This window comes from Thamnophis elegans, chromosome 2 (assembly GCF_009769535.1).
Source record: "Thamnophis elegans isolate rThaEle1 chromosome 2, rThaEle1.pri, whole genome shotgun sequence".
NCBI classification, from domain to species: Eukaryota; Metazoa; Chordata; class Lepidosauria; order Squamata; family Colubridae; genus Thamnophis; species Thamnophis elegans.
The window spans coordinates 65,901,122-65,911,849 of record NC_045542.1 but is presented as its reverse complement, the minus strand read 5'-3'; the positions used below and the strand labels follow the sequence as shown (position 1 = coordinate 65,911,849).

General features: G+C 44.6%; 1 protein-coding gene across 1 annotated transcript in view; it reads left to right on the top strand.

The window, feature by feature from the left end:
- The first annotated feature begins 739 nt into the window (after nucleotides 1-739).
- ADGRL1 (adhesion G protein-coupled receptor L1) overlaps nucleotides 740-10,728 on the top strand; it is a 139,072-nt gene continuing 129,083 nt past the window's right edge. Inside the window, 1 exon segment of the mRNA XM_032211328.1 lies at nucleotides 740-1,928. The gene's annotated coding sequence lies outside the window, so the exon portion shown is untranslated.

The following is a 10,728-nucleotide window of genomic DNA, read 5'->3' as shown; positions in this document are numbered from 1 at the left end:
ACACTGTATTGATTATTTTTTTAAAAAAAACCCATATCCTGGAATGCCTTCTACGTCTAGTCGGGTGTTACCTATTCCTTGTGAGCATTTACCCAAATTGATTCCTCCCTGAAAATCCATTTATTTCCCTGCTTCCCATTTTTTCATAATTCTGGAAGGGACTGGAAACTCCCCAACAGTTGGGGGGTCTATGGAGATTCTCAACAATCCAGGTCATGGCCGTCCCAAAGTTGCTTTTTCAAGAGGCAATTTGGACTTTCTGGTTGGAAATTAAGCAAATACTTGGGAATTAAGCAAATCTGAAAAACAGCCATTTGGGAAGGCTACATGGAGAAATATGTTTCCTATAAGTCCCCTCATATCTGTGTCCCTTTTTCTTCACTATAGCATGATACCTGATGTTTTATAGTGCAGTTCTTCCTCCTCTTGTTATCAATCCTCCAAGACCTTACATAAGGTCCTGCCTAATACCCACCTACAGCTTCATCTGAAACATTCCCTTGCTCCCCATTTTATTCAAATCCTTCAACTGAAGCTTCCTTACACGTCTGCAGTGCAGATCCATCCAAGATATTCCTTCTTCCCAGACTAAATTTCTCTCTTCCCCGTTCCCTTTCGAAACTCCGTCCCGCGTTTTCTTTCCTACGCGGATGTAATTGTCAACGCCTCCCGGGTGTACCCGTCACTTCTGGAATCCGCTCCGATTTTTCCCTCCCGCCTTCCTATCTCCGAATAGCACTGGCTGGCTCGCCGTTGCCTCCCGGTCCTCGGGGAGCAGAGAGCGAACCGTTCGCTTCTCCGTCAAGCACCCCGGCTAGTAGTTCCCGGGCTCTGTGGCTGAGGGTCTCGCGCAGGGGCTCTTGAGGGATCCGCTCGCTGCCGTCGATCGCCTCCGGCCTAGGAACCCCCCTCCCGCTCCCTCTTTCTCCCCCACCCTTTCAGTCACCTTCCCTTTTTTTTTTTTGCATCCACTTCCCCCTCTCGCCTTGCCCGAGCGGGTCCGCCGGGAGGGGGCGTCCACCGCAAGAAGAGAAAGCGGGGAAGAGCGCGTTTTTGCCTGGGGGAAGGCAGCGGGGCAGCTGGAGCGCTCACTCCACGGGGAGACACAGGGGGGAGGCCAGAGCTGTGCCCGGCCGCCTTAGAGCCCTAACCCCCCCCCCGCTTCCTCCTCCCCAGATCTCCTGGCGGTGGGGTTGCTGGTGGGGAGCGCGCGCGTGCTTTTCTGTGTGCACCGCGGCGGGGGAGCAGAGGAGAGACAGGCAGGCAGACGGAGCCCCCACCCCGTCGCCGTCGCCCTGCGCTCGCGCGAGTGTGTGTGTGTGACGGGGGGAAGGTGGATCTTGGTCCGTTTGCCTCCGCCGGCTTCAAAATGCCCAGACTGCTTCGTACGGATGGCTATATTTCAAGATTCCCTTTGGCAAAGCTAGGCGAGGGGCATCGCCTTGTGGAGGCGTCCGCCAGTGACATCTCCTCGGTGGAAGGAGGGCTTTGATTTGGTCCTTCTCGTCCTCCCTCCTCTCCCCCCCACCTCTTCCTCCCATCTGCTATTTTTCCGAGGGGGCGGCTGCAAACAAACAACAACATAAAAAAAAATTAGGGACATAGTCGATTGATAAGAGACGCCCCCTTCTCTTTCTTTCTTTCTTGCCCGCCCCATTTAACTCGCCGGCCCACCGGGGGTAAAAACAATCCGAAATCCGGACGCGTCGTTCTCAGTGTGTGTGTGTGCGCTCGCCCTCCCTCCCTCCCCCCCAGCTTCTCTGAAATTGACGCCCCAAGGGGGAGCGATCGGAAGAAGATCGAGATCACGCATCCGATTGCCTCGTGTTTCCTAATATCTGCGGGGGGCTCGAGCCCTGCCATTCCGGAGGCAGGGATGGATTAGAGATCTCTGAATGGAGGAACCCGAGAGGACTGGAACGCAGAAGGTAAGGAGAGGGAGGCTCGCTTTCGCGGGGGTGTATGTGTGTGTGGGGGGGGGGTTGGGGGGGTTTGCTCGCGGGGTTGGTGTGTTGGTGGAAATTGAACGGCGCTCTCTCTCTCTCCCGCTCCCCTCCCATTCATCAGTGACTCTATTGGCCTCGGACACCTGGAGAAGTCGGATAGATGGCGGGTCTATTTGCAAGAGGGCGCTGGTAGTGTTTGGCAAGGCGATGGTGGTGGTGATGATTGTTATTATGGGGGAGAAAATGGGATATTATCGGCATCGTTACCTGAGCTTTCTTCTTGCTCTCTCTGCCGCCCTCCCTCCCCCCTTTTGGACCTGGTTGTTTGATAAGCGTCTCTCATGAACTGGCTTGCTTTGCGCCGTGAGACTTGAAAGGGGGGGTGCTGCTGACTGAACTATGAAGCTGGGAGGAAGGGACCATTTCCTCCCACCTTCCTTCTATCTCACCTCCCCCCCTTCATTTTCTCTGGAGATTTGCGATCTAGTCGGGGGGGGTGCAAGTGAGGGTCCTTTTCGCCTACGGGTGAGGCGGCCGCCTACCTTCCGTGATGCCCAAGACAAAGCCCTCTGCAAAAAAAAATTTTTTTTTTAAATTATCCTGCTCCTCGTCGCCGGTACTGCGGTATTTCCTCCCCCTCGATTTTGTATATATGTTGGGGGGGAGGGGGGAGGAAAGGAAATTGCCGTCAAAATACCGTAATGCACAAAGAGGAGGGTAGGGCAGTTTCTGGCGATCTTTTTTCCCTCTAGTCTTATTCTTCTCTTTCCCGCAGCCCGTCTCCGGGCTCATTTTGCTGCAGGAGGGGGAGAAAGGGGGACCCGGAACCTGGTTTATCATCGCGGCAACGGTCCGTTTCTTGTAATTATCCCCCGCCCCAAATTTCTCTGATACGTGTCTATATGCAACAACCAGGTTTTGAAGGAAGGAGGGGGTGGCGAGCATACAAGCGCGCGCGAATTCCCCCCCCCCAGTACAGTTTCAAGATGGGGAGGAGGAGGAGGATGCAGGCAGAATGGTTAATTGAGAATGCCGGGAGGGGGGGGGAAATGGGTTTGTTGTGATGGGTCTGGAGCTGTGCCATCCACTCCCCTCGGTGCCTACCCCACCCTCAATACATTTCTCTAGGGGTAAGTGGATGTGTGCCCCTTACTTCACCTTAGGCCAGGCCTTCCCTAAGCAGCTCCCTTATGGCCGCCAAAGGGTCCCTGGAGCTGAAAATATGGCCGTGAATCTAATTCCGTAGCAGTGGGGCCTGATCTTGATCTGTCCACAGAAAGGTTTTCAGTGAATGGTGGATGTGAGTGCCACACGCGTGCGCGCACACACACACACACACACAGAGACACATTTTGGTATCTTGTATAATATCTCCTGATTGTCTCTGCCCCATAAGAAAGGAAGGCTGGCAAAGAATGGATGGGGGGCAGGTGGGCTGTCTAGAAGAAACTTGGATTGAAATTATTGCATCCACTCAAGTCTATTCTCCCCCATCCCCCTCTCCTCAATTAGCTGACAACCATGATTATTAGACTTGCACTTGATTTTAGGATGGGAGTGGAGATGGGATCAAATTATCTCTGCCCCCCCCTTTCCCCCATCATTATTCCCAAAATTAGGTTGACAGAGATGGTAGATTGATTGCTGCAACACAGTTTGATTTAAAATTCTTTGCAGGGGCTGAGAGATAGAAGGAGGGGAATAGATTCAGTTTTACGGTGCCCTGAGTTCTTCCCTAATTTGGTGAATATAGTCTGTGTAGTTGTAATTATTAATGTTTTTTTAAGTGTTGGAAAATGAAATGACTGGAAAAAGGGGCTGTGTGAGTTTCTATGTTTAGGAGGGATTAGCTAGAATGATTGGTAAATGCTAAGGGGGAATACAAATGTCAATAAACTGAAAGAAATGTAGATAGAGGGGAAACAAGCTCAAAAAAAGAAATGGTTAGAAATCAAGCTGCCTTCTCCTCCCTCTCCAAATTTATTATGCATAAACCTCTCCCCCAGTTTCCTCTGGTAGGTTTCTGCTTTCTGTGGCAATTGAATAATCCCCCCTCCCAAACTTGTGAACCATAAATGCCTTTTCTCAGCATTGGCTTGCTTGGCAAAGGTGAGGAAACTGAAAGATGTCAAACAATAGTTCTTTGGGAAATATTTAATATATATTAAAAGGGAAAGTTGGTACCAAGAAGCAGAAGCTGGCCTTGCTTTTTCTGAAATCTCCAAGTTGGGGAGATAAGATAAAAGGGATAAGAAGAACATCTTCTGTTAAATATCTTCAATTCTCCCTTGAATCCTCTCTATAGAGCTCCCTTCTCTCTTCTGCCTGTCCAGCCTAACCCTGATGCCCATGTTTGTTCCTATTGCTTAGAAGACTCATGAAAGATAAGGTAAAGCATCTTTACCACCTTTTTGATACATCAGTTCGTACCCAGTACCCACCCATCTAGGCTTGAGGGGGTGTTGTCTTGGAAAAGTGGGGCACCAGTCCATTCCTCTTGGAGCATTTTTGCAAGGTAGGGGGAGGAGAAGGCAGAGCTAAGCCAGTGTGGCTTTAACAGCTTCAGAGAATCTCTGCAGCAGCAAAACTAAAGGCAGGATACTATAAACAATGAGAATTTAAACCTATTCTTTTTTTCTACAACAAGAATAACAATGGTTTTATGGTCTCAGTGCTGAGACAGGAATATCATCTGTTTAGTAGGATTACAAAGATTTTGGGGAACAAACCTTCCGGGATCCATTACTATTGAATCTACTGCTACTGAATACTGTTGTCTTTGGATCTGCCATTCAGTTTAATAACTGGGTGCCCAGGAAGTTCTTCCTGGAAGTTCTTCTCTGAAAATTGGATGTGTTTCACACAATTGTGGTTATTCAGAATTAACATCACACTGCTCAAACAGTGTTCATTAATTACAACCATGAATTCTATGCAATTTTGTTGAAAAGAACATACAATCTTTCATGTTAAATCTTTCCGGTAAACCACAGCAGTAAAATGTGGTATTGGGGCACTCTGGATGTGTTTGTACCAGCTAAAAAAATGCAGCCATTCCTTCCTCGGTGAATTAACTCATGGTTCCATTCCAGTACCATGCAATGATGAGGACAGAATCTGATATGTTGAGTGTGTGTGTTTGTGTACATACACATAAACAGCATATAAACATATACATCATATGCATATACATATACATTACACACCCACATACACACACACAAGCTTCCTCCAAACAAGTGCATCTGCTTTCTTATTTTTGGGCTGCACACCTCCAGATTTGTTACACCTATGGAACATTTACGGCATAAGCAAGCTTAGGAGTTTTGCAAGCAATTCTTAGGAGTTTTGTGCAAATGGATCAGGACCCCTAGCTTGGTTTCATTTTCCATGAATCAATAAAGATGGATTTCCTGGTGGATGGATGTAAATTGGCATTATTCTCTTTGAACGCAGGGGCGCTATGCTGCTTAACACCAGCTGGAAGTATGCATCCTTTTGCCAAACATATTTGTGCTGTGGCTCTTGTGGTACATTCACATTCTGTGGCAGATTCTTCACTTATATGAGCCTATGACGTTTGCCTGGAGCTGGGATCCTTTTTTTTTTAAGAACCCTGTCTTCTGAAATTGACCAGCAACAGAAAAAAAATGCCTGTGAGCAAAAAGCTTTTCAATCAGATCTAAATCAACACCTTTCAGCATAGAGGCAACCTTGCTTTAGATATATCAGCAGCTCCTAAGTTCAGGGGTTGTCTTGGATGTCTGTATCCATGTCCATTTGTACCCAGAACCACTAACGACTAGAAAAATCCTTTCTTGTGCTTGATCATATGGGATCCAGATTTCAACAGAATTCAGCCATTTGCAAGCTATTGAGTGCTTTCCAAAGGAAATGGGAAGGCAGTTGGGTACCTAACCAAGGACTTGTGATGCAAGCTAACCACTAGGTTTGACTGGGGAAACATTTTAAAATGTATTCTCCCTCCCCCCTCTCTCTCCCTTCCCTCCATCCCTCTGTGTGTGTATGTGAGAGAGAGACAGAGAGGGGAGGGAGAAGGGGGGAGGGAGAATGCATTTTAAAATGTTCCCCCAGTCAAACCTAGTAGTTAGCATGTATCACAAGTCCTTAGTTATGTACCCAACTGCCTTCCCATTTCCTTTGGAAAGCACTCAATAGCTTGCAAATGGCTGAATTCTGTTGAAATTTGGATCCCACATGATCAAGCATAAGAAGTAATTTCTCTTTCCCCTCTCTCTCCCCTCCCTCCCTCCCTCTCCCCCCTCCCTCCGTGTGTGTGTGTGTGTGTGTGTGTGTGTGTGTGTGTGTGAGAGAGAGAGAGAGAGAGAGAGAGAGAGAGAGAGAGAGAGAGAGAGAGAGAGAGAGAGAGAGAAAGGGAGAGAGACCTTCTCTTACTTTATATATACAGGATTTGTTTAAAAATTCTGTATTTAAGAAGTCAAGAAATAGATATCTCAAGCTGTGTTACCTGTTCCTTCTTTGAGGGAGGGGATGCGTACATCCCTAGAGGCTCCCTGTGTAGTGCTGAATATATTAGTGTTCTGTCATCTGTGCTCTGAACATCCATCTCTGCCTGTATGGTGAATGCAACCCTATTCTCTTATACATAATTATGCCTGTGTATTCTCACATGTACACATACTTCCTCTTTTGTTATATTATCTTCTTTGATGGGATGCCCAGTCTTAGTAACTCTGTAGGGATTTTAAACAATATGTTGAGGATGATTAGGGGAGGGCAGTCAGCTGGATGCTGTTTGAGGTGAAGCAGATTCTTAGATTCTGTTCCATTGCTTTTATTCCCTTTATCATTTCAAGCATTGTGTTAATGAACAAACCCCTGTGCCTGTCTCCCATACCAGAATCCTTCAATGGAGCCAGTGTCATTATTAGAGAACTGCTGCAACCCCAGTTTGGTCTAGTGGTTAAGGCAGAAGGCTAGAAAGTAGGAGCTGGGTGGCCTTGGGCCAGTCTGTCTGTCTCTCTGTCTCTGTCTCTGTCTCTCTCTCTCTCTGTCTCTCTGTCTCTGTCTCTCTCTGTCTCTCTGTCTCTCTCTCTCTCTCTCTGTCTCTCTCTCTCTCTCTCTCTCTCTCTCTCTCTCTTAATTCAACTCAACTCACAGAGTTGTTGTGGTGAAAATAGGAGGAGGATTGTGTACTGGATATGTTTGCCACCTTCAGTTCTTTGTAAAAATGAATAAAGGTGGCATACAAACAAATAAATCTGGGAGAAACAACATTGAAATCTTTCAAAACGATATTAAAAATAGCCAGGATCCATTGTTTTGATTTCCAACAATACCCGTAGAGGTACTGCAGTGAAGGCACTATGGAAAATGGTGGTTAAACTTACAATTTAGGCTATCACTGTCTCTTCATAGCTGATGATACCTATGAGTTGCTTATTACTAAGCCAGGGAAACCAGGTTAGCTGTTTCTGGTAGGAGACAGGGTCTGTCCGAGGGCTTCTTCTGTCCAGGACCTTCTCAAACCTCATGCTGTTTTTCTTTTCCAGCATTTAGTCATGTTTCCTTGTGTGCACATGCTGGAAAGCTATCACCTTTCACTGTAAAATGCTTAGGCAGTGTCAAATTTCCATGGAGGATTTTTACTTTTCATAGAAAGGGTATAATTCTTTCCTGATTGATATTCAAGCCCTCCTAAGGGACTACTAAATTACCTAGAAAGTTGATTAGAACCAAGGCTGTCTAAATTTCAGGCATACTCTGAGCTGGTGTGATAAATCATCCAACCATAGAATTTTGGCATCTTGACATGCCCCTTTGACCATTCTATTATTTGTAGTAATAGTTCTAAGTACTATAAAACATTACAGGCCTAGCTTGGGAGATATACCAGATCACTGCAATAAACTGAATATCACAAGAAAGCAACTCACACGAATTGTTGGATTTCCCAATGCATGTAAAAGTTATGTTTACAGTATACTGTAGTCTATTAAAGTGCGCAAAAGCATTATATTTAAAAAATACCCAATCTGCCTAACTTAATTAAAAAAAAAATTTTATTGCTAAAAGTACTTATCATCGTCTGAGTCTTTAGCAAATCATTATCTTTTTGCTGGTGGAAGTCTTGTTTAAAAAAATACAATATCTGGGCAGTGTGGTAAAGCAAAGTGCAATAAAACAAGGTATGCCTGTACAATGAATTTATGTTCTTCATTGAAAAGTCCCTTCTGCTTGTTCTCATTTTACATCTTTAAAATGTTGTACCTGTGTATGAGCTAAGTTGTCCATCTTTGTGGCTGATCCATGAAATTCAGCCTTTATCCTGACAGCCTGCATCTCTTCTATGCTTGCTGCCTTTAATCTTCTCTAGCCCTATGCTTAGTCTTCTGCTTCTTAAAACCTTGGTAGCACCCTCTTAAAATCTTGCAGATTGGGAAAGTGGAAACACTTATCCATTATATTGGCTTTGAGAACATCAGAACATTCCTAAGCAATCACTATAATATCCTCCCATCCATGATGTCTACTACCACTAACCTATCAGCTGGTTGGTGCTGATAAGAGTTGTAATCCAAGGCCCTCAACTACCCTTCTGTGGTTTATCTGTATCCTCACTGGATATTTCACCAATTACTGATCAATGATTTTTTAAATTTAATGTTTGTATCTTGCCATATTGGTACTTCTAGTACCATATATATCCCGAGTGCAAGGTTATTGAGCTTAATAAGGCTTTGATATGACTTTCAGTTCTATGTAAGAACTTTTAACTTTTGCAACATCAGTGTAGACTTATATAAAGTAGAATCATAATATCCCCTTTTTGGTCTATGTATATAAAAACACCCTTGATTAACAAACCATATTGTTGCAAGTCATTTGCTAACTGCTAACTCATGTACATTGTCAATTAGTCAACTATACCTATTCCACACTCTGTGCATCTCTTCGGGTAAACCATAAAATTATTTCAAGTCAAATGATTATTTTTTAACAAGAGGATGGTTATTACTTTAAGAAGAAGGAGAAAATAAACTTATCAGTGTTCGCTTGCATGAGGTGACTGTCATGCATACAAAATTAAAATGGCTTCTTGTCTGGTGTTTAGAAGCACACCTAGCTCAGCACAGTTGAAATTGAAGTTGTGCAGACTCTAATGATAAGTGATTGATAGAATATTGGTGAAAACTGAAAAGAAAGCAAGTGTTGAATAGCCAAGATCTGGATTCGGAATCTGAGGGAAACTTTATTTAAGGGGAAGAGAGTTGTAAAAGATTCCCCAAGAGCAAAACTGGAATCTATATTTATTTATGTTACTGGAACCCCAAAGAATCCTGAAGAACATGTATTAAAAAAAGTGTTCAAAAGGATAGACATGCATTGACAATTAAGAGCAGGATGCTTTCAAGTCCATGACAAAAATCCACTTATGGCTTTCTCCCAGGCTTTCTCTTTCAGAAGCCTAATTTAAGATATGTGTAAAGAAAACCTCTTTGCTGTTAATGTATGACAATTGGAAATCAGAAACTCTTGTAAATTGCTTAGAGCTAGGAGTAGATTTACAATCAGTTTATGGTTGTCCCTGTCCCAGAAACTAGAACAAAATGAAGCTTTTAGTTGAAAGAAATGGAATAAGGGAAGGTGAACTCTACTCCAAAGGTACATCCAAAGGTAATTCTTTAGACTATTTGGCAAGTGTAAGTAGTAGACGGTCCCAAAATTCATGCCCTGACTTAGGCTATTTCTAGCACACTGAATGTCATGGTTAAAATATCCTTGTTGTAAAAAATGCCAAGCCATATTCTGACTGCGCCAAGGTGGCGCAGTGGTTAAATGCAGCACTGCAGGCTACTGCTAGATCAGCAGGTCAGCGGTTCAAATCTCACCGACTCAGGGTTGACTCAGCCTTCCATCCTTCCGAGGTGGGTAAAATGAGGACCCAGATTGTTGGGGGCAATATGCTGACTCTCTGTAAACCGCTTAGAGAGGCCTGAAAGGCCTATGAAGCGGTATATAAGTCTACTGCTATTGCTATTGCTATTGACTTCCCTTGAGAATGGGTTAGGTTTTTGTTTACCGACAGACAGAATAAAAGAGTCCATTATGAGTGCGGCTAATTAACAATGATATCTCCACACTTGTGAATGTAGATCATGAACTATATTCATTTAGGCACCTTGCTTGATATGCATAAACTCACACCGCTTTCTCAATCATTATTATTCCTATTAACCCTTGGGGCTTTGTGTTTCCATTAGTTTTAGCCCCTGATTTTTAAAAGTGAAAGCTCCCACTCCTAGTGCTCTGTTATTGTTCCACATTTTGATTCTTGCACTTTTTCATATCTCAAGACCCCAACCTTAATTCTCACCCTGTAGAAGATCTTACGGTCCCCCACAGTGACACTGTACTATGAGATTGCTTTTAGTCCTAATTCTTCTTATCCTTTTAGCTGTTACTTCTGTTTCAGTAGTACAAAAAGTGTTCTACATAGAGGCAATCCACTAAGGTAGGCGAGGTCCTTGTCCTGCACACTCTAGCAGCTGACAAAAGTATGTCTCGGCATTTAGAGCCGAGGTGGCGCAATGGTTAAATGCAGCACTGCAGGCTACTGCTAGATCAGCCGTTCAGCGGTTCAAATCTCACCGGCTCAGGGTTGACTCAGCCTTCCATCCTTCCGAGGTGGGTAAAATGAGGACCTAGATTGTTGGGGGCAATATGCTGACTCTCTGTAAACCGCTTAGAGAGGGCTGAAAGCCCTATGAAGCGGTATATAAGTCTACTGCTATTGCTA